Raw genomic sequence first — 24,860 nt, 5'->3', positions numbered from 1 at the left:
TTCAGACCTGGGAAAAAGCCGCTGACTATCCACATGATCAATGCCTCTCATTATCTTGTACACCTCTATCAGGTCACCTCTCATCCTCTGTCACTCCAAGGAGAAAAGGCCAAGTTCACTCAACCTATTCTCTTACGGCATGCTCCCCAATCCAGGCAGCATCCTTGTAAATCTCCTCTGCATCCTTTCTATTGTTTCCACATCCCTTCTCTAGTGAGGTGACCAGCACAGTACTCCAAGTGGGGGTCTGACCAGGGTCCTATATAGCTGTAATAATACCTCTCAGCTCTTGAACTCAATCCCACAGTTGATGAGGGCCAGTATACCATATACCTGCTTAACCATACAGTCAAACTGCACAGCAACTTTGAATGACCTATGGACTCGGACCCCAAGATCCCTTTGATCCTCCACACTGCCAAGAGTCTTACCATTACTACTATAGTCTGCCATCATGTTTGACCTACCTAAATGAACCACCTCACACTTATGTGGGTCGAACTCCATCTGTCACTTCTCAGCCCAGTTTTGCATCCTATCGATGTCCCGCTGTAACCTCTGACAGCCTTCCACACTATCCACAACACCCCCAACCTTTGTGTCATCAGCAAATTTACTAAACCATCCCTCCACTTCCTCATCCAGGTCATTTATAAAAATCACGAAGAGAAGGAGTCCCAGAACAGATCCCTGAGGCACACCACTGGTCACCGATCTCCATGCAGAATACGACCCATCTACAACCACTCTTTGCCTTCTGTGGGCAAGCCAATTCTGGATCCACAAAGCAAGGTCCCCTTGGATCCCATGCCTCCTAACTTTCTCAATAAGCCATGCATGGGGTACCTTATCAAATGCCTTGCTGAAATCCATATACACTACATCTATTGCTCTTCCTTCATCAGTGTGTTTAGTCACATCTCAAAAAATTCAATCAGGCTCTTAAGGCACGACTTGCCTTTGACAAAGCCATGCTGACTATTCCTAATCATATTATGCCTCTCCAAATGTTCTTAAATCCTACCTCTCAGGATCTTCTCCATCAACTTACCAGCCACCGAAGTAAGACTTACTGGTCTATAATTTTCAGGGCGATCTCTACTCCCTTTCTTGAATAAGGGAACAACATCTGCAACTCTCCAATATTCCGGAACCTCTCCCGTCCCCATTGATGATGCAAAGATCATTGCCAGAGGATCAGCAATCTCTTCCTTCGCCTCCCAGAGCAGCATGGGGTATATCTTGATCAGTTCTGGTGACTTATCCACCTTCATGCTTTCCAAAAGCTCCAGCACATCCCCTTTCTTAACGTTTATATGCCCAAGCTTTTCAGTCTGCTGTAAGTCATCCCTACAATCACCAAGGTCCTCTTCCATAGTGAATACTGAAGCAAAGCATTCATTAAGTACCTCTGCCGATTCCATAAACACTTTTCCACTGTCACACTTGATGGGTCCTATTCTCTCACGTCTTATCCTCTTGCTCTTCACATACTTGTAGAATGCCTTGGGGTTTTCCTTAATCCTGCTTGCCAAGGCCTTCTCATGGCCCCTTCTGGCTCTCCTAATTTCATTAATCTCCTTCCTGCTAGCCTTATAATTTTCTATATCTCTATCATTATCTAGATTTTTGAAACTTTCCTACATTTTTCTTTTCTTCTTGACTAGATTTTCATCAGCCTTTGTACACCATGGTTCCTGTACCCTACCATCCTTTCCCTGTCTCATTGGAACGTACCTATGCAAAATGCCATGCAAATATCCCCTGATCATTTGCCATTTCCGCCCTGAGAACATCTGCTCCCAATTTGTACTTCCAAGTTCCTGCCTGATAGGTTCATATTTCCTCTTACTCCAATCAAACATTTTCCTAACTTGTATGTTCTCATTCCTCTCCAATGCTATGATAAAGGAGATAGAATTGAGATCACTATCTCCACAATGCTCTCCCACTGAGAGACCTGACACCTGACCAGGTTCATTTCCCAACATCAGATCAAGTCCAGCCTCTCCTCTTGTAGGCTTATCTGCATATTGTGTCAGGAAATCTTCCTGAACACACCTAACAAACTCCACCCCATCTAAACCCCTTGATCTAGGAAGATGCCAATCAAAATTTAGGAAATTAAAATCTCCCACCTGTAATTATTACACCTTTCCAGAATCTGTCTCCTTATCAGCTCCCTGATGTCCCTGTTACTATTGGGTGGTCTATAAAAAACACCCAGTGGAGTTATTGACCCCTTCTTGTTTCTAACTTCCACCCACAGAGACTCAGTAGACAATCCCTCCACGACTTCCTCCTTTTCTGCAGCCGTGACATTATCTCTGATTAACAGTGCCATGCCCCCACCCCTTTTGCCTCCCTCCCTGTCCTTTCTGAAACATCTAAAGCCTCGCACTCGAAGTAGCCATTCTTGCCCCTGAGCCTTCCAAGTCTCTGTAATGGGCACAAGATCATAGCTCCAAGTAGTGATCCACACTCTAAGCTCATCCGCTTCGTTCATGATACTTCTTGCATTAAAATAGACACATCTCAAACCATCGGACTGAGCGCATCCCTTGTTTATCACCTGCCTATCATGCCTCTCACACTGTCTCCAAGCTTTCTCTATTTGTGAGCCAACCGCTCTTAGATTAGATTATGAGGACACACAGTCCTCTTTTATTGTCATTTAGTAATGCATGCATTAAGAAATAATACAATATTCTTCCGGTGTGATATCACAGAAACACAGGACAGACCAAGACCGAAAAACTAACAAAAACCACATAATTATAACATATAGTTACAACAGTGCAACAATACCATAACTTGATGAAGAACAGGCCATGGCACAGTAAAAAAGTTCAAAGTCTCTCGAAAGTCCCACATCTCACGTAGACGGGAGAAGGAAGAAAACTCTCCCTGCCCGACTGAGTCGTCCGAAAACTTCGAGCTCCGATCAGCCCTCCAACACCGAGCACTGAGCGTCATCTCTGCGAAACGCTTCAACCTCAGCCTTGGTCGCCAGCAGCAGGCAAAGCCAGGAATTTTGGGGCCTTCCCTCCAGAGATTCTCGATCGCACAGTAGCAACGGCAGCAAACCGGGCATTTCAGAAATTTCCAGATGTTCCTCTGTGCCTTCTCACGTCTGTCTCCATCAAATCAGAATTGTGCACGGTACCCTATTTAACAAATACGATATCACTTCACTGGAGAGCTGCGCGGCTGCGTCATGCCGCCATCTTTTCCTCCCACCGGAAAATCTTCCTCCATCTCCTCAATTCAGTTCCCACCCCCCAGCGAGTCTAGTTTAAATTCTTCCCAATAGCCTTAGCACACCTCCCTGCCAGGATATTGGTCCCCCTCAGATTCGAGTGCAACCCATCCTTTTTGTACAGGTCACACCTGCCCCAAAAGAGGTCCCAATGATACAGAAATCTGAATCCCTGTCTCCTGCTCCAATCTCTCAGCCACGCATTTCTCCTCCACCTCACTCTATTCCTATACTCATTGTCATGTAGCACAGGCAGTAATCCTGAGATTACTACCTTTGAGGTCCTGCTTCTCAACTTCCTTCCTAACTCCCTGTAGTCCGTTATCAGGACCACCTCCCTTTTCCTACCTATGCCGTTATGTACCACGACCTCTGGCTGTTCTCCTTCCCACTTCAGGATATTGTGGACACGATCAGAAACATCTTGTGCAAGATTCTCTTAAGGTTAATTTGCAGGTTGTGTCGGTGGTAAGGAAGGCAAATGCAATGTTACCATTCACTTTGAGAGGACTATAATATAAAAGCAAGATGTAATGTTGAGCTTTTTTTAAGGCGCTGGTAAGGCCTCACTTGGAGAGTTGTGAGCAGTTTTGCGTCCCTTATCTTAGAAAGGGCAATGTGCTGAAATTGGAGTGGGTTCAAAGGAGGTATACAAGAATAATTTTGGGAATGAAATGGTTATGATATGAGAACCGAATGAAGGCTCTGGGCCTGTACTCACTAGAATTCAGGAGAATGAGGGAGATCTCATTGAAACCTATCAAATGTTGAAAGGCCTCAGAAGAGTGGATGTGAAGAAGATGTTTCCTGTGGTGGGGAGTCTAGGACCGGAGGGTAGAGCCTCAGAACAGAGGGATGTTTATTTAGAACAGAGATGAGGAGGAATTTCTTAGCCAGAGAGCGGTGAATGAGTGAAATTTGTTGTCACAGGCAACTGTGGAGGCCAAGTCATTGGATATATTTAAGGCAGAGGTTGATAGATTCTTGATTAGTCAGGGCATGAAAGGTGGAAGAAGGCAGGAGACTGAGACTGTGAGGGAAATTGAATCAGCCATGATGAAATGGCGGAGCAATCCCATTGCGCCAAATGATCTAATTCGGCTCCTATATCTTTGGGTCTTATATATCTTATAGTCTAAATTTTCTTCCCATTGACTGGCATGATAATGTAGCTGTCCGCATAAATGTTTTTACAGCACCAGTAACCAGTGTTCATTTCCCACTGCTATCTGTAAGGGGTTTGTACTTTCCTTTTGTGACCACATAGGTTTCCAGCCACATTCCAATAGTGTACAGGTTTAGTAGATTAATTGGTCACTTGGGTGTAACTGGACAGCACGGGCTTATTGATCTGGGCGGGCCTGTTACTGTGCCGTATCTCTAAATAAAAAAATTAAAAGTAAGTATATGTATCTGAATTTAAATCCACACATATACACACACACACAAATCTACTTTTATCTACCAGTTGACAGTACTAATGGACCAAAAGCAATTCTGGGTTGCACATTCAAATTCTGTGGTGCATTGATACATAAGCTAGGATTTAGGATGATTATTGTGAAGAGCACTTAAATACAAAATAATTTTTAAGAATTGGAAGCTTTAAATTTAAAACAGAACGTTTTTAAAATAAGGAAGAGAATGGAAAGTGTATTATGAAAAGGAAAATGTATTTAGACAAATTTGCTAAATGTCTTTGAAGATGTAACATGATGTATAAAAGGGAAAAATAGATGTTGTATATTTAGATTTCCAGAAGGCATGTCATACAATACCACATAAAAAATATTGGCATCAGAAACTTGTGGACTGTCACACTATTAAAGCTGGGGTTTCAACTATTTATAATCTGTATTAATGATTTGGATGAAAAGACTGAGTGTGCAGTGGATGAATTTGCTGATGGCACAAAGAGAGTAGGTTAGAAAGTGGTGTGGAGGACACAAAAAGAACTGCAGAGATTTTGATAGACTGAGTGGGCAAAATAATTGGCAAATGGAGTATAATATGGGAAAGAATGATGTTATCCATTTTGAAAGAAAGAATGAAAATAATTATTTAAACAGATGCTGTGGCACAAAAGGATTTGTGGGTCCTAGTACATTAAATGCAAAAAGCTGGCATGCAGGTACATCACATAATTAGAAAGACAAATGAATGTTGCCCTTTATTACAATGGATATGGAGTCTATAGACACCTGGGATGAGGGAGTTGATTATATGAGGAAAGGTTAAGCAGGTTGGGTTTATACTCATTGCAATATGGAAGAATAGATATTACCTTATTGAACTATCAGAGGGGGCTGACAGGATCAATGTGGTGAGGATGTTTTCCCTGGTGGGTGTATCTATAATTGTTTTAAAAGAAATTGGAAGGAATTTTTTTTATCAGAGTGGTGGATCTCTGAAATTTTCTGTCCCAGACAGCTGCAGAGGCACAGTCAGAGTCATTGATTTACAGACGTTTAAATAACATTTAAAAGATATTTGGACAGATACATGGATAGGAACGGGTTAAGATTCAAAATGTAAGTTTGCTTATTGTCATTCATCAATGAACAAAATCTGATGCAGCAATAAAAACACACATAAGATGGAATCTGCTTCATGTTTAACTCATCATGGTGAACCAACATGTTGAATCATCATGGTTCTGTCTCAATCCTGTTCACCCAACATCTAATGACCAGCTGTTGTCTATTTTAATCTGCTGAGGGAGTTTTCCCTCGTCATTCTGGTAGAGGTGTACATTTCAAATCTGGCCAAAGTCACGCAGTCACTGTACTCACGTCCTTCCAGACGTGCAGTAGAGAGCATCCTAACATGCTGCGTCACTGCTTGGTACGGAAGCTGCACTGCAGCAGACAGGAAAGCTCTACAATGGGTAGTCAAAAATGTCCAATGCAACACCAGCACCAGCCTACCTGCCATCAAGGACATACGCACTATACCAAAAGGTGGCGGGAAAGGGCTAGTAACATCATGAAGGATCCCACCTACCCTGTTTAGGACTGTTCGTCCCACTCCCATTAGGAGAGAGGCTATGTAGCATCCACACCAGGACCACCAAACTAAAAAGTTACTTCTTCCAAGCAGGACGGCCTCATCTACTAGCCCACACCACCACACCCTAACACCACTACTTTACCATTTCCTGTCAGTCACCTTATATACAGACACTCCTCAGCTTAGCATTTACTTTATGTAAGGACATACAATCAATCTATGTATAAGTTATATATTTACGTATATTTATAGATTTTTTTCATTATTGGGTCTTTATCTTATTGTGGTTTTTAGTGCTGCATCGGATCTGGAGTAACAATTATTTTGTTCTCCTTCACACTTGTGTGTTGGAAATGACAATAAGCAGTTTGGAGCTGCAGGAATATCAGTCATGAAACAGCACACCTTGATGCCTTCCCCATCATTGTGGGGGAATTCTTCCAGGCCAGCTTGAAGAAGTCTCGGCCCAACTACCACCAACGTTATCTCCCGTGCAACCAGAAGAGCCACCACACTTGACCGCTGTTATACCACCATCAAGTACGCTTACCGTGCCATCCTACGCCCGCACTTTGGAAGGTCTGATCACCTGGCTGTACTTACACTCCCGAAATACAAGCAGAGACAAAATAGCACAGCACTTGTGGTGTGGACCAAGAAGGTATTGTCGAGGAGTGCTTATAGGATTGCTCTGAGTCGGTGAACTGGACAATATTCAGAGGTTCATCTTCGAATCTGAATGAATACGCTGCAGTTGTCACTGACTTCATCAAGACCTGTGTGGATGAGGGTGCGCTTTGAAAACGTACCAGACATACCCAAACAGAAGCCAGGATGAACCATGAGGTTCACAGTCTGCTGAAGGCTAGATCCGTGTCATTAAATAACGGTGATCCAGAACCATACAAGAAGCCCATCTACAACTTACGGAAGGCTATTTTTAAGAACGATAAGACAATCCCGATTGAAGTTAGAGACAGATTCCGATGTTTGTCAGCTCTGGCAGGGTTCAGGCCATTACCTCCTACAAGGTGAAACCTAACATCATGAATGGCTGCAATGCTTCACTCCCAGGTGAGCTCAGTGTCTTTCATACAACCTTTGAAAGGGAGAATAAAACAACACCCGTGTGGATCCTTGCAGCATCCAGTGTCCCTGTGACCTCTGTTTCAGAGGCCAAAGTCAGAATATCTTTCAAGAGGGTAAATCCTCAGAAGGCGTCAGGCTCCTGATGCTGTACCTGGTGGGGCGCTGAAACCTTGTGCCAACCAACTGGTGGGAGTGTTCAAGGACATCTTCAACCTCTCACTGCTACACTCAGGGTTTCCCACCTGCTTCAAAAGGGCGACAATCAAACCAGTGCCCAAGAAGAGCAGGGTGAGCAGCTTCAATGACTATCACCCAATTGCACTCACATATACTGGGATGAAGTACTTTGAGAGTTTGGTCAAGACTAAAGTCAATTCCTGCCTAGACAAAGACCTGTACCTGCCATAATAGTTCCTCAGCAGGTGCAATCTCACTGGTTCTCCACTCTGCCTTAGATCACTAGGACAACAGGAATACTTACGTGAGGCTGCTGTTTATTGATTACAGCTCAGGGATCAACAGTGTCATCCCCTCTGTACTAACTGACATGCTCCAAAACCTGGGCCTCTGTACCTCCATCTGTAGTCAACACTGGTGCACCTCAAGAATGCGTACTTAGTCCACTACTCTACTCTCTCTACACGCATGACTGTGTGGCTTGGCATAGCTTAAATGCATCTATAAATTTGTCGATGACACGCTGTTGTTGGCAGAACTTCAAATGGCAATGAGGAGGCATACAGTAATGAGACAGATCAGCTGGTGGAGTGGTGCAACAACAGCCTTGCACTCAATGTCAGTAAGACCAAGGAATTGAATATGGACTTCAGGAAGGGGAAGTCGAGGGAACACAAACCAGTCCTCATCAAGGGATGACCCTTTCCATCAAGGGAAAGGGTGAGCAGTTTCAAAGTCCTGGGTGTCAAATCTCTGACGATCTAGCCTGGGCGCAAGATATTGATGCAATTACAAAGAAGGCACGACAGTGGCTATATTTCATTAGGAGTTTGAGGAGATTTAGTATGTCACCAAAGACTTGCAAATCTCTACAGGCTACCATGGAGAGTATTCAAACTGATTGCATCACCATCTGGTCTGGAGAGGCCACTGCAAAGGATCAGAAAAAGCTGCAGAAAGTTGTACACTCAGATGGCTCTATCATCAGCACTCACCTCCCCTATGTCGAGAGCACCTTCAAAGCGCAATGCCTCAAAAAGACGCCATCCATCACTATGGACCCCCATCACCAGGACATGCCCTCTTCTTCTTGCTACCAACAAGGAGGAGTTACAGGAGTCTGAAGACACACACTCAACGTTTTAAGGACAGGTTTTTCCTCTTTACCGTCAGATTTCTGAATGGACAATGAACCCATTTATACTGCACAACAAAATTTATGACGTATGCCAATGATATTAAACCTGATTCTGGAGTAAGTACATACCATCACGCTACAGAGGTGTCGGTACGTAAGGTGACTCTGACAGGAAATGATAAAGCAGTGGTGTGTGGGGTGGGTTAATGGGTGAAGGTTTTGATCAGCCTGACGCCTTGGTAAAAGTCAGTGTCTTTCAGTCATGGATGTTGTGTTGCTTCTTCCCTGATGGAAGTGGGACAGAGTGGGTGGGATCCCTCATGATATTGCCGGACTTTTTCTGGCACCTTTGTGCGATATATGTCCTTGAGAGCTGGTAGGCACATGGGGCAGTTTTGACCACAGGTTGCAAAGCCTTATTGCCTGTCGCAGTGCAGTTTCAGTATCACACAGTGATACGGCATGTTAGGGTGTGCTGTCTACTCCACATTAGTAGAAGTTCATGAGTATTCATGTCCATAGTCCAAGTCTCGTCAGCCTCCTCACAAAATAGACGCGGTGATGAGCTCTATGAGTTGTAGAGGATGTGTTCTGGGACTGTGAGAGGTTATGTGAGAAAAGAGTTTCCAGGAGTTTGAAACTGCTCTCAGTTTCCACTGTTGTGCTGCCGATGTGAAGAGTGCTGTGAGTGGTGAGGATTTTCCTGACATCGACAACCATCTCCTTTGCCTTGTTGACTTTGAGGAAGAGGTTATTTGCCTGGGACAAGGCCTTGAGCTCTTCCACCTCCTCTCTGTAAGCCGTCTCATTTTAGTTGGTGATGAGCCCCACCACTGTCGTGCCATTGGTGGCCATGACGACCATTGCTCAGGTGTTTGGCCGTGTCGTTACGTGTGAGCAGAGTGTAGCTCAGCACACAGCCTTGGGGGGTGGGGGGGAGTGTGCTGAGGATGATGGGGAGGGAGGAGCAGTCGTGTATCCTGACCATCTGAGGTCTGTTGGTTAGGAAGTCCAGCATCCAGCTACTCAGTGGTGTATTTAGGAGATTTGTTCACCAAGGTCTGTGGGCCAATGCAGGCATCCTGATCAGTATGGATGAGTTGGGATGAAGTCAGTTTCCTTGCCGTGGGATTCATAACTACGAGTCAGTTGAGGTGTGCAGAAAGTGGGAAAGCAGTGTTGAGGTTGAGATAGGTTATCCAACATCTTATTGCTTGTTGGAGCATTCTCGAAGAAACCTCGGCGCAGAGCGGTTGGCATGACGCTATCACAGCTCAGGGCATTCCGGAGTTCAGAGTTCAATTCCAGCACCATTCTGTAAGGAGGCTCTGTACGTCCTCCCCGTGGAATGTGTGGGTTTTCTCCAGGTCCTCCAGTCCAAAGACTGGGTAGGTTCATTGGTCATTGTAAGTTGTCCTGTGATCAGGCTAGAGTTAATCGGGTTTGTCAGGGATCGCTGGGGCGCTGTGGCTCAAAGGGCCGATTCTGTGCTCTATCACTAAATAAATAAATAAGAATGGACTGGCCTCCTCATTCTTATGTTATATATCGTGAAAATCTTGTAATAACATACACCATGGAACTATGACGCGAATGCTGAGTATCAAAACCAGTGTCATCATAGCTGTAATTTAGTTAGCAGGGGTGTAGATGGACATAAAGAATGATGTCAGTGGAGAATACTTAATCGCTCGGACAGATTTCCATGCTGCAATGTTGCCTTGGAGTATGAAGTCCTCCTAAAATAGAGCGAGCATTTTGCAAGCAATGTCGTTACAAAAGGGTATTCCTTTTCGATGATAAGTTTATTTGAAGATATACGATGAGTTGTTCGGATCCACTTTCTAATTTGCTCTAATCTTTTTTTCTGCTACAATTGTTACAACAGCAGTGATCCTACAGAACATAATTGTAGATTTTATGAAGATATCCCCATGAAAGAACTTCCTTGTCAACAAGGACATAATAGGATCAAGGTTAAAACGAAATACTTTTTTTTTGGATCTTTTCGTGATCCATAATGGCAACGCGCTCCACAACTATTTCAGAGTGCCAGGATGTCGTCAGAAAGATTAGGAATTATTTCCTAGGAAATCTCTGCAGTGGCTTTGACAATCTGGGTGGAGTCTGTCTATTCTAACACTATGAAGCACTGGACAAACTATGACCGCAGTATACAGTACTGTTGGACCGTTCCAGCGCCAGTCATTCACTGCAACGCTTCCCGCTCTACTTGTTTAGTGTGGCAAGCCCTCAGCCAGCTGCCTGGGAAAGCTAACCAAGAGGTGGAGATGTGGGAACAATTGAAGTCCATTGCCCTCCTTCACGGCAACCCCCGCGGGTGCCCATCAGAGGCGTGGTGTCTGCGCACTGTTTGCACCGGGAGCCCGCGAACAACGTACGCCCTTTCCTTCCCTCAGCGCACCGACCCCGAAGCGCGCCCCCGGGCCGCTCCCCTCCCCTCCCCTCCCCTCCCCTCCCCTCCCCCCCAACCCGTCCCGGGACACCGCCTCCTCCTCGAAGCACAGCAGCACCCGCCGCCGCGCATGCTCCGCCGCGGGCGGCAGGGAATGTCAGCACGTCGCGCAGGCGTGGTGGGAATGGAATGCCGACCAGCGACGCGAGGCGAGGGGCCGGCGCATGCTCGGTGCGCGCAGGAGCGTCAGCGCGCAGGCTTCTCGCAGCTGTTAGGTCGCGCAGAATGTCGGAGCGGAGAGCAGGCACCTGGGTCGTGTGGGGCCAAGCTAAAGCATAACACCTTTCCGATCGAGAGGGCACTGTCGTCTCCCCGCGGGGGCGCGGCGCGGCACCGCACCCCGCCTTCCCCTCCCCCCGTCTTTAGAGAGCCGCGTGAGGGAAGGAGGTGGGCACCCGCATGCCGGGCAGGCCCTGGGTTTTCACACGCACGCCTGGCGCCATTACCCGTGCGTCCGCAGCTCGCCGTCGCCCCGCACTCCGCCGCCTTCCCGAGGTGCACCGGCCGGGCGCCCAGAGCCGCGGGGAGGGAAGGAGGGGGTGAGGGCGGCACGTGATCGGCATGGCGTGCGAGAGGCTGCGGGCTTGCGGGCCGTGCAGAAGGCGCCCGGAGCCCGTCGGCTGAAGAGCGGTGGCGATCGCATTGCAGAGAGCAGGAGAGGTGGAAGAGCAAAGGAAGGGAGAGAAGGTGATGCCGCGCAGGGAGGAGTAAATCGGCGGTAATGGCGAACGTTGGGCGAGCTGCAGAAATTAGCACCTAGAGGTTACCGCCCTTCTGCAGCCGTGGGATTGTGGGAACCGAGGGAGCCCTCCACTTTCTCGAAAGGGTTTGCAGGGTGTTCCAAAAAGGCTAATCCCAGCCATTCACGCCGAGAGCGAGGGTGGGGGTGGTAGTTTTCGGGGCAACAATACCCACACAGCCATTATAGGGAAAGCAGGTGTGCACATACAGGGTCTGAATTATCATCGAGGCACGGTGGTTAAAGAAAGAGAGCGGCGAAGCTTGCGCGTATCCGTGGATTTAAAAAAAAATCTGGACGATTAACACGGATCGGGTGTGGGTTTACAGATACCGGACGAGAGCAGCGGCTTGTTTTCGCACGAGAAGGTAAGTCTCATTTTTGAAGTCTGCCTTCATTTCCCGAAGCAAATAGAACGTGTGCAGAACATGCTCAGAGTTTGGTGTGCTCATCGCAGTAGACAGCTGATCTGTCACTTGTGTATCACCGAAGTCTGGACGCCGCTGGTTGCTGTTCGGAGTTTACGGTATTATACAGTGACAGATTGTTAAAGCAAAGCGGGAATGTGCAGTCATTGCAAATTTAGATCGTGCGCAGTTGTAAATAGGGGAAACTCTAGCCTCCCAGTTAAATCGAAGAGGCAAGTTACTTGCTGTGTTGAGGGCAAAGCGCGGGTGAAGATGGGGGGGGGATCCCGGCGGTGACGCAAGAAACACAAGGTATACTGACACAGTTGTGCTTCTCTGAGCACGTGTGAAAACATTAGTCACTGCACCGACACTTAAAAGCAGCCCGTTGCCGTTCCCATATCGAATATAGAGTCAAATCGCCTTTTTGTAAAAACTGCCTTTAGCTTCACCAGCAGCTTTTCGTCTTGTGATATCTCCGGGAAGGCCCGCGATTTGGCGCTATCGCTCACGGTTTTGTGGTTTTTTTTGAGTGTGATGGAAGATAGGCTGTCTCCCTGTTTTGCTGTTGCTGAACTCTCTTCCAGCAGCACTCCCCACCCTCCCCCTCCCATTCACGTTGAACGCAAAGCCGGAGGCTGCCTGCCCCGACTGATATTATATGAGGACACTGGGGGTGGGGTGGTAGGGGATCGCCTGTCCGGTAAGTGTATCCCCGATTCAGCTGGGAAGTGTATCCCCGATTCAGCTGGGAAGTTATGGTCTCCTGATATGAGCGTGTGTGAGTTGGAGACATCGAGTGGCCCATCGCTGTCCGGCTTTCTCACGAATCGGTGTATTGGAGATCTCGGACTTCCGATCCCTTCCGCCCTGCTGCTGTATTGGAATAGATGGCGAACAATGTTGCCAAGACGGGGCCGTTCGGCCGCGCCACCCGCTGCTCTGACCCTGGTCCGACGAGGGTGGCGGGGAGATGGCAAAGCCGAAGGACGTGAGATGAAGCGGGGGGAGGTTCGGGGTGCTGGGGGGCGTTGGTTATGAAAGCCCCGAGACCGAGCGGATCGAGGAAGGCGCCAAATCAAATCGGGAAGTTCGATTGCAGCGGCCTGGGGCGGCAACGATTTCACGTTCACGTGGTGAGGAGGAAGCGGTGCGGAGAGCACACCGGCGGATGTGCTCCGGGTGCAGGGCCCGCACCGACCCGTTCTCATCCCCTTGTTATGTCAAGCAGAGTTTGAGTCATCGGTAAAACCAAACCTTCCTAAACCAGGCAAGATAAATCGAGCCGATTTGCGTCCTGTCTGTCGGGCGTCCAGCCCCCTCCGAGGGGGCAATGCTGGCTCCACATGTTATCTCTGATCCGTGCCATGACAATCGGTGCCTGTTATACCGATTTAGCAGGCCTCCAACTTTAGACCGCGGAGAGTCTAGTACGTTGAAGTAGGTATTTAGCAAAGAAGAATGATTTGAAAGCTTTGTATGTAATATTGACATACGCCTGATCGGGTTGAGTTGTAGGTTGCTTATTGCGGTGTTTTTACGTGTCGGGAATTCATAGTAAATATTACCCTGAAATAGGAAGAGACATTTAGAATTATCTGCTTTAATACGTAATATTTTAATTATATGTGATTTTGAAATAGATTGTGCTTAATTTCTTTACAACAGTTATATTTGTAAAATAAGCTGCCCCTGTTGTTATAACATTGTTTTACTCGGTCCAATCCAAATAGTTAATCGCTGGATTAGCTGGATTTTTAAAAGAAAAAGACGTTATGTGCAGCTGATCAAGTTCATGATTATCTTTTTGTAAGCATTTTTGTAATATAGCTAAGGAAAAATTTTCTGAGCTCAGGAAAGTATTGAACTAGTTAGGTGGGCAGAAGTTATTACATTTGGAGTGAGCAAAAAGGGGAAGGGGAAAGTACAATAAATGTAGAGGGAAAGAGTGGAGTGGAATCATTAACAGGTTTATTATGGCTGACGTGTTACCAAATTTGTTGTTTTGCATCAGTAGTAAAATGCAAGCCATAAAAATTGCTATTAAGGTTGCAAAAGAGTGCATAACGGGCTGGTATTCATGGCTTCATGCAGCACTCAGAAACCTGGTGGGGGGCACAAAGCCAGTGCTAAGATGCTTATAGTGGGTCCTGTACCTCTTCCCAACAGGTAGACCACTCGTTACTAGCTTTCAGTCAGGAAAGCACTCGTCCGCCATTAGTTCCTGCCTTCTACTCATGCCAATTTTGGATCCAGTTTGCAACTCGTTTTAGGTCCTTTGTGATTTCTAGTGCAGTTACTATGCAAGGCCTCGTCAAAAGCCAGCTTCAACACTCCAGTTTAGATCCTGACCTCTGGTGCAGTCTCTGTGGGGTTTTGTATGTTCTCACTTTTCTGTGCTGGTTTCCCTTGGGTGCTCTAGTTTGCACCTGCATCTTAATGGTGTTCTGGTTGGTGGCAATAAATTATTGCTTGTGCGAATTGGTCACGAAAAGATCATGGGGCATTTGTTGATCAGTGGGAAAGAATATGTTACAGGAAAATAAATGGAGGAATAGCTCTGAATGTAAGTTGGAGAAGTCAATGTTAACACATCATTGGAGACTACAAAGGCAATATTATATTTTCACCCTGACGATTTCTCTAACTTCTGGTAACCATTCCCTTCCATGTCCCTTTTGATTTCCCTTATTTTCCTCACCACCTGCTGACTAACCCACATCTTCCTCTTTGGTTCCCCTACCCCTTTATTCCATTGTCTACTGCCCTCTCCTAATGGATTCTATCTTATTCAGACATTTTCCCCTCTCAATTCCCAGCTTCTCACATTATTTCCACTTCCCTCCTCCCACCCTATCTACCTACCTTCCCCCATGACCTGGATTTACCTATTACCTTCCAACTCATGTTTCTTCTCCCCACCCTTTTATTCTGGCTACTGCCCTCTTTCTAGTCTTGATAAAGGCTCTTCGCCCGTAACACTGAATATTTGTTTCCCTCCATAGACGCTGCCTGACTTACTGAGATCTTCTAGCATTTTGTGTGTTGTTCCAGATTTCCAGCATTTGCAGTCTTCATAATAGCTACTTAACACAATGGGTTTCTTGCTACTTTTCTGCAAAATGTTTGTTGATAAAATTGAAATAGTAAATTAGGAAAATTAAATCATGGATCTGACAGTCAGAATCATAATGAAGTTCATTATCACTTATGTGTGTCATGACATTTATCATTTTGTAGCACCTTAAACTTGCGGCTTAAGATGGCATTGGTGAACCTCAGCAACGTCTGGCTGATGGCTAATGAAACAAGGAAAACTACTAAATGCACACTTTTTCTGGCAAGTGATCTTCGTAAGTAATAGTCTGTAACTTTCCTTTGGACTTGGAGGCAGTTTGATATGGCGGAACTAAGACGAGGCAGCAGGCCCGGCACCAAGAGTGAGAGAAGTCTGAGGTTAGATTGCTTTAAGCGGCATGCTGAATCAGAAGGGTCAGGCACAGTCCGAATCGAGGTGGCGGGGTCCAGGCCCCAGAGTGTATTAAAATGACATTCAATGATAGGACAGAGATTTAAGCAGTGGGCCAAATGGGAGAGGTCGCTACAGGCCGAATCAAGGTGGTTGGATCCAGCTCCAGAGTGTATCAAGACAATTGAGCCCAATATTTGGATGCCTGTTTAGGTACCAGGCCAGATTGAAAATGTCAGGGTGTCAGGGGCCGAAGCAAGGAATGGGCCGGTTCAGATTGCTGCTCCTCAACATTTACTTAGCTCTGTGCTGAACTATGGGTCTCTGTTTGTGGACTTAAGTTCAGAATGCTATTTGGTTGTGATTATTCTTTGGACGATTTGTTTTCTTTTCTCTGCACATTGAATGTACCATATAACAATTACAGCACGGAAACAGGCCATCTCGGCCCTTCTAGTCCATGCCGAACTCTTACTCTCACCTAGTCCCACCGACCTGCACTCAGCCCATAACCCTCCATTCCTTTCCTGTCCATATAGCTGTCCAATTTAACTTCAAACAACATTGAACCTACCTCAACCACTTCTGCTGGAAGCTTGTTCCACACAGCTACCACTCTCTGAGTAAAGAAGTTCCCCCTCATGTTACCCCTAAACTTTTGCTTTTTAACTCTCAACTCATGTCCTCTTGTTTGAATCCCCCCCACTCTCAATGGAAAAAGCCTATGCACGTCAACTCTATCTATCTCCCTCATAATTTTAAATACCTCTATCAAGTTCCCCCTCAACCTTCTACACTCCAAAGAATAAAGCCCCAAACAACAAGAATTCTGCAGATGATGGAAATTCAAGCAACACACATTAAAGTTGATGGTGAACGCAAATACGCCAGACTACAACAGCACGCCCCTTATCGGTGGGTTGAATAAATACACCAGACTACAGCAGCACCCCCCTTATCGGCAGGTTGAATAAATACACCAGACTACAACAGCACCCCCCTTATCGGCGGGTTTAATGAATACGCCAGACTAAAACAGCACCCCCCTAATCGGCGGGTTGAATAAATACGCCAGACTACAACAGCACCCCCTTTATCGGCGGGTTTAATCCTGATGAAGGGTCTCGGCCTGAAACATCGACTGTACCTCTTCCTGGAGATGCTGCCTGGCCTGCTGCGTTCACCAGCAACTTTGATGTGTGTTGAATAAAGACCCAACTTGTTCAACCTTTCTCTGTAACTTAGGAGATGAAACCCAGGTAACATTCTAGTAAATCTTCTCTGTACACTCTCAATTTTGTTGACAGCTTTCCTATAATTTGGTGACCAGAACTGTACACAATACTCCAAATTTGGCCTTACCAATGCTTGTACAATTTCAACATTACATCCCAACTCCTATACTCAATGCTCTGATTAATAACGGCCAGCATACCAAAAGCTTTCTTCACCACCCTATCCACATGAGCTTCCACCTTCAGGGAACTATGCACAAGTATCCCTAGATCCCTCTGTTCTACTGCATTCTTCAATGCCCTACCATTTACCATGTATGTCCTATTTTGATTAGTCCTACCAAAATGTAGCATGTCACATTTATCAGTAGTAAACTCCATCTGCCAGCTTTCAGCCCATTCTTCTAACTGACCTAAATCTCTCTGCAAGCTTTGAAAACCTACTTCATTATCCACAACTCCGCTTATCTTAGTATCATCTGCATAATTACTAATCCAATTTACCACCCCATCATCCAGATCATTAATATTTGTGACAAACAACATTGGACCCAGTACAGATTGCTGAGGCACACTGCTACACACCGTCCTCCAATTTGACACACAGTTATCCACCACTACTCTCTGGTGTCTCCCATCCAGCCACTGCTGAATCCATTTTACTACTTCAATATTAATACCGAACGATTAAATCTTCCTAACTAACCTTCCGTGTGGAACCTTGTCAAAGGCCTTACTGAAGTCCATATAGACAACATCCACCGCTTTACCCTCGTCAACTTTCCTAGTAACCTCTTCAAAAATTCCATAAGATTTGTCAAACATGACCTTCCACGCACAAATCCATGTTGACTGTTCCTAATCAGACCCTGTCTACCCAGATCAGACTGTCTTTATTTATGGGTTCTTTTTGGGTTTCTTTATTTTGTGGCTGCCTGTTAAGAGAGAATCTCAAAATTGTATAATGTATACAGTTGCAAGAAAAAGTTTGAGAACTCTTTGCAATTACCTGGTTTTCTGCATTAATTAGTCATAAATTGTGGTCTGATCTCAATAATAGACAGAACACAATCTGTATAAACTAATAACGTACAAACACTTGTAGTTTTCATATTTTCATTGAACGTATTGTTTGATCATTCACAGTCCAGGCTGGAAAACGTATGTGAACCCTTGTATATAATAATTGGTAGAACCTCCTTTAGCAGCAATAATGGCTGAACAGCGAGGAAGAATTTTAGAACGTTCCTCCATACAGAACTGTTTCAGTTCATCAATATTTCTAGGATACCTTGCATGAACAGCCCTCTTTGAGTCATGCCTCAGCATCTCAATTGGGTTAAGGTCTAGTTTCCGACTTGGCCATTCCAAAACACAAATTTTCTTCTTGTTAAGCCATTCTGTTGTTGATTTACTCGTGTCTTTTGGATCATTGTCTTGTTGCATTATCCAGCTTCTGTAAAGCTTCAGGTGATGGACTGCTACCCTGACATTATCCTGTAAAATCTCTTGATCCAATTTTGATTTCATTGGCCCCTCAGCGATTGGCAAGCTGTCCAGGCCCTGAGGCAGCAAAGCAACACCAAACCATGATGCTTCTTCCACCATGCTTCATAGTTGGGATGAGGTCTTGGTGTTGGTGTGCAGTGCCCTTTTTTCTCCAAACACAGCAATGTGCATTTCTGCCAAAACGTTCAAATTTTGTCTTGAATCTGTCCATAGAACATTTTCCCAGAAGTGTTGTAGAACATCCAGGTGGCCTTCTGCAAACTTGAGACGTGCAGCAATGTTTTTTTTTGGAGAGCAGTGGTTTCTACCGTGATGTCCTTCTGTGTCATTCTTGTTCAGTGGACGCATGAACAGAGCAAGTTCTAGAGCTTTTTGCAGGTCGTTTGCTGTTACAGTTGGGTTGTTTTTCACCTCTCTCAGTATTGCATATTGTCCTCTTGGTGTGATATTTGCAGGACACCCACTCCCAGGGAGATTAACAACAGTACTGAATTTCCTTTTACTGATGAATGCTCAGGGTTTCCAGCTTCATGCATCTCTACAATTGTTCTTCTATGATCATCTGGAAAATGTTTTGATTGAGACATTTTGCACATAAATGGATCTTTCTTGAGAAGAACAGACTCTGTAAATAACCTGACTTTGTCTCATTTATTTATTCATTCATTTACTGGGATACAGCAAGGCCCTTTGAGCCATGCTGCCCAGCAATCCCAAAATTTTAATTCTCGCCTAATCATGGGACAAGTTACCATGACCAATGAACCTACCAGTCAGTTCATCTGCTGGAATGTGGAAGGAAACCGGGGCACCTGGAGGAAACCATGTGGTCACGGGGAGAAAGCACAAGCACCCTGCAGGCTGCAGCGGGAATTAAACCTGCGTCACTTATACTGTAAAGCATTGTGCTAACCACTACGCTACCGTGCTGCCTCAGGCAGAGCCCTTCTACAGCCCACACCTCCAATCTAGACTCATTGACTGGAACACCTGACTTCAAATAGCTTTTGTAGAAAGCATTACCCCAGAGGTTCACATACTTATTTTTGAACCTAGAGTGTGATTGTTTAAATAGTGTGCTCAGTGTTGACGAGAAGTACAATTGTTTATTATCTTGACTTAGATGAAGAACAGACCATGTTTTTATGAGTAATTAATGCAGAAAACCAGGTAGTTACAAAGGGTTCTCAAACTTTCTCTTCCAAATGTACATACTTTGATAATAAATGTACTTTGAACTTTGAGCAGTGCAGTGTAATACATAGAATATACTATACATTAAAATAAGGTCTATAGATAAGGTAGTGCAAGAGAGCAAAATTGTGAAGTAGCGTTCATGGGTTAATTGTCCATTCAGAGTCTGATGGCAGAGGAGAAGAAGGGGTTCTGAAAACAATGAGTGTGTTTCTTCAAGCGCCAGTATGATCCCTCTGGCAGTAATGAGAAAGAGCATGTGGTGGTGGAGTATCCTTAACGATAGATGCTGCCTTTTTGAGTCATCACCTTTTGAAGATATCCTCGATGGTGGAGAGGCTAGTGCCCGTAATAGAGTCAGCTGAGTTTACAACCCACTGCAGCTTTTTCCAATCCTGTGGTTTGATACTTCCATATCAGTGATGCTACCAGTGCTCTACGGCAGGGGTCCCCAACCCTTTTTTTGCACTGTGGACCGGTTTAATATTTACAATATTCTTGTGGGCCGACTGGTGGGGGGGGGGGGGTGTTCGAGTAGGGTTAAACTCACCTCAACATGTCTTTTACAGTTCGGGTTGCCAACATTCTCACTCCTAAATAAGGGGCAAAAGTAGCAGTCAAATCCCAGGACACCTTACCCCAGGAAAGACTACCATGACCATGAAGCCTCGCACAGGCACCTGTGTACACATGCGTGACGTGGGCATGTGATGTGCACATGTGCGTACGTGCCAATTTATCCCCCCACAAATTGGTTTCGCCTTCATCTTCTGGACTACATTGTACATATATTATTTCTACTTTACATAGGATGTGTATTTATCATATCATTGCTGATTTTACTATATGTTAGTGTTATTTTAGGTTTTATGTGTTATTTGGTATGATTTGGTAGGTTATTTTTTGGGTCTGGGAACACTCAAAATTTTTTTCCAATATAAATTAATGGTAATTGCTCTTCGCTTCACGCTATTTCGGCACGAAATATTTCATAGGAGCGTTCTACCTTAGCAGGAGAAATACGGGACAAACCAATTTAGCCCAATATACGGGATGTCCCGGCAAATACGGGACAGTTGGCAACCCTGTGTTCAAGTTCAACAGTGCGTGACAGGGAATGAGGGAAGGTACAGCTGACTCATATTGTTTCCTCACGGCCCAGTAGCACATGCTTTGCGGCCCAGTACCGGTCCGCAGCCCAGTGGTTGAGGACCGCTGCTCTACAGTGCATCTGTAGAAAGTTGCTGGAGTCTTTGACTTGCCAAATTTCCTCAAACTCCTAATGAAATACAGCCACTAACATGCCTTCCTCGTAATTGCATCAATATGTTGGGCGCAGGAAAATTTTTCAGAGATACTGACACCTAGAAACTTGAACCTGCTCATCTTTTACACTGCTGACCCTTTGATGGGAACTGGTGTGTGTGTGTTCTCTTGACTTCCTCTTCATGAAGCCCATACTCAATCCTTGATCTTACTGACATTGAGTGAAAGGTTGTTCTTGAGGCAGCACTCAACCAGCCAATCTGTTTCACTCCTGTATGCCTGTTTGTTGCCATCTGAGATTCTGCTGACAACAGTTATGTCATAAGTAAATATATAGATGGCTTTGAGATGTGCCTAGCTACACAGTTTGTAGAGAGTAGAGCAGCGGGTGTACCTGTGTTGATTGTCAGTGAGGAAGCGATGTTACTTTCAATCCACATGTACTGCGTTCTCCTGCTAAAGAAGCCATAGATCCATTTGCAGAGGGAAGTAAACACGTTCAGGTTTTGACATTTGTTGATTAGTACTGAGGGGGTGATGGTATTGAACACAAAGTTAGCAGCCGATGGGGTATCATTGTTGTCCAGATGGTCGAAGGCCAAGTGGATAAGCCAGTGAGATTGCATCTGCTGTGGACCTATTGTAGCAATAGGCAAATTGTAGTGGGTCGAAGTCCTTGATGAGGTAGGAGTTAATTTGAGCCACAATCAACTTCTCAAAGCTCTTTATCACAGTAGATGTGAGTGCAATTGGGTGATAGTCATTGAAGCAGCTCACCCTGCCCCTCTTGGGCACCTTGGTATGATTGATGTCGTTTTGAAGCAATTGAGAATCTCTTGACTGCAGCACTGAGAGATTGAAGATGTCCTTGAACACTCCTGCCAGTTGGTTGGTACAGGTTTTCAGTGCCTTAACAGGTACACCATCAGGGCCTGACATCAGCTCTGACAAAGATATTGCAGGGTTGCTAGATGGTGCAGGGATTCACACAGGCGTAATTTTATTTTTCCTTTCAAAGCATGCATAAAAGGTGTTGGGCTCAACTGGGAGTGAAGTATGACAGTCATTTATGTTAGGTTTCACCTTGTTGGAAGTGACGGCCTGCTTACCCTGCCATAGCTGATATGCAGCTGATTCTGTTTCTAACTTCACTTGGAATTGTTTTTTGTTTGCCCTTAAGATTGCCTTTCCTAGGTCACACCTGGACTTCTTGCAGCGTTCTGGAATGCCCTAGATCTAGCCCTCAGCAGATTGCAAATCTCATGGTTCATGCATGGCTTCTGGTTTGGGTATGTCCGGTATGTTCTCAAAGGCACATACTGAACCATACAGGTCTTGATGAAGTCAGTGACAACTGTGACATATGTGTCCCTGAATATTGTCCAATCTACAGATTCAAAGCAGTCTTGTAAATGCTGTCCACTTCCTTTGACCATACCTTCATGGTCCTCAATATCTGCCTTTCGCCTGGAGTAGAAGTAGTCAGGTGATCAGACTTGCCAAATTGCAGGCGTAGAATAACACAGTAAGCGTTCTTGATAGTGGTGTAACAGGTGATATGTTGGTGGTAGATGATCAGAGACTTCCTAAAACTGGCTTGGTTGAAGTCCAGTGCAGTAATCTGGGAGGCATCAGGGTGCACTGTCTCACGACTGCTAATCACGGTGTTCAGCTCCTCCAGTGCCTGCCTGATGTTAGCCAAAGGCAAACAGGATTATGGCAGAAAGCTCCCTTGGCAGATAAAATGGATGATATTTGACTGCTAGATGCTCCAGTTGGGAAGAGCAGGACTGACTCAAAACTGCCACATCTGTGCACCACGATGAGTTAATCATGAAGTAGTGCCACCAACAATCTATGTAGTAAACTGCATGTCATCTCTCTCTGGCTATCCATCCCACAGGATGATGATGGTTCTTTTCAGTCAGTTAGTGGGGTTTATACCCCACTGCTCAGAAAGGAACAGCGTGTGCGTGAGTGGATTTTAGGTGAGTAGGGGGTTGCACAGGTCCAGACCCACCCTCTCGACATCCCCTCCCGGATCCAGCAGCATGGTGGGGTCCAAGACGGCTGAGGGGCATTCTGTTGCAGTGAATGACCAGACCAAGCTTCGATGCAAGGGATGCCCTTTCCACGCTTCACGGCACATGTTTGTTAGATGGCCATTGACCCTACAAGAGGGTTTATCTGCTCTTTGACACGTCTTGTTTTTCGTCCTGCAGGGTGTCTAGCCACCCTCCTCACCAGGCAAGCCTGGTGGAGGAGCCAGTTTAGTCGCTGACAACCCGACCATGCGACAGGTAGTACGGGGTTACATGGTACCAGTGGCACTCAGACAAGTGATCTGACATAATTGCACGTCATAGACTGCTGCCAACAACAGCAAATAGTCAATGGAAATGGAAGATTTACATCATGGAGTCTGATTGGATATGATCTATTACCCAAAGGATGGATCCAGCCAAGGAGCATACGAATATCTCAGCTGTTACGATGATGAGACAGAGTACAGCAAGGAAGCGGAGCAGCTGGTGGATTGGTGTGAGAAGAACAACCTAAGCCTGAACCTAGAGAAGACAAAAGAATTCATTGTGGGCTTCAGGAAGTGTAGATGTACTACGTAATCCCCCTTGACGAATACATGGCTCTCCTGTAGAGAGAATTAAGTGCACCAAGTTACCGGGAGTTCACATCATGGATGACCTCACCTAGTCCCTTATATTCACCTCCCTCAACAAGAAGGCACAGCAATGGCTCCACTTCCTAAGAAGACTGAGACAGGCAAAATTTTCCCCTGCCACGTTAACTGTGTTTTACTGGAGCACCATTGAGAGTTTCTTGACGGGTTGCATCGCCATCTGGCATGGGAGCAGTTGAGCATCGGACTAAAAGTCCCTACAAAGGACAGTGAGAATGAGAATCAGGTTTATTATCACGGGCATGTGACGCGAAATTTGTTAACTTAGCAGCAGCAGTTCAATGCAATACATTATATAGAAGAGAAGAAAAAAATGAATCAATCAATCACAGTATATGTATATTGAATAGATTAAACATGCAAAAATCAAAAGTACTGTATATTTTTAAAAGAAGAGGTAGTGTCCAAGGATTCAATGTCCATTTAGGAATCAGATGGCAGAGGGAAAGAAGCTGTTCCTGAATCACTGAGTGTGTGCCTTCAGGCTTCTGTACCTCCTACCTGATGGTAACAGTGAGAAAAGGGCATGCCCTGGGTGCTGGAGGTCCTTAATAATGGACACTGCTCCCTGAAGTTGTCCTGGGTACTTTATAGGCTAGTACCCCCAGGATGGAACTGACTAGATTTATAACCCTCTGCAGCTTCTTGCAGTCCAGTGCAGTAGCCACCCCCCCCCCCCCCACCCGGTTGTTGTTGTGGCAGCACTCCATATCTCACTCCTGTACACCCTCTCATCACCACCTGAGATTCTACAACAATGGTTGTATCTTCAGCAAATTTATAGATGGTATTTTAGCTATGCCTAGTCATGTGTATATAGGGAGTAGAGCAGTGGGCTAAGCATATACCCCTGAGATGCACCAGTGTTGATCATCAGCAGGGAGGATATGTTATCACCAACCTGCACAGATTGTGGTCTTCCGGTTAGGAAGCTGAGGATCCAATTGCAGAGGGAGATACAGAGGCCCAGGTTCTGCAACTTCTGAATCAGGATTGTGGGAATGATGGTATTAAATGCTGAGCTCAAGTTGATAAACAGCATCCTGACATAGGTGCCTGTGTTGTCCAGGTGGTCTAAAGCCATGTGGAGAGCCATTGAGATTGCATCTGCCGTTGACCTATTGTGGCGATAGGTGAATTGCAATGGGTCCAGGTCCTTGCTGAGGCAGAAGTTCAGTCTAGTCATGACCAATCT

The 24,860-nt window shown here is 45.5% G+C and overlaps 1 protein-coding gene across 10 annotated transcripts in view; it reads left to right on the top strand.

Annotated features, from left to right (window-relative positions):
- Positions 1 to 11,350: 11,350 nt before the first annotated feature.
- Positions 11,351 to 24,860, top strand: part of mgaa (MAX dimerization protein MGA a) — a 100,537-nt gene continuing 87,027 nt past the window's right edge. For 7 of the 10 annotated variants that reach the window (XM_072265146.1, XM_072265153.1, XM_072265176.1 and 4 more), the window contains exon 1: positions 11,351 to 12,255. The gene's annotated coding sequence lies outside the window, so the exon portion shown is untranslated. Of the gene's footprint in view, positions 12,256 to 13,627; positions 13,735 to 15,534; positions 15,648 to 24,860 lie in introns of those variants that run through there. The other 3 variants (XM_072265121.1, XM_072265127.1, XM_072265136.1) reach the window with 3 other exon arrangements.

Source organism: Mobula birostris, chromosome 1 (assembly GCF_030028105.1).
Source record: "Mobula birostris isolate sMobBir1 chromosome 1, sMobBir1.hap1, whole genome shotgun sequence".
Lineage (NCBI taxonomy): Eukaryota > Metazoa > Chordata > Chondrichthyes > Myliobatiformes > Myliobatidae > Mobula > Mobula birostris.
Note: the sequence above shows the minus strand (reverse complement) of the source record. Positions and strands in the feature narration are given on the sequence as shown.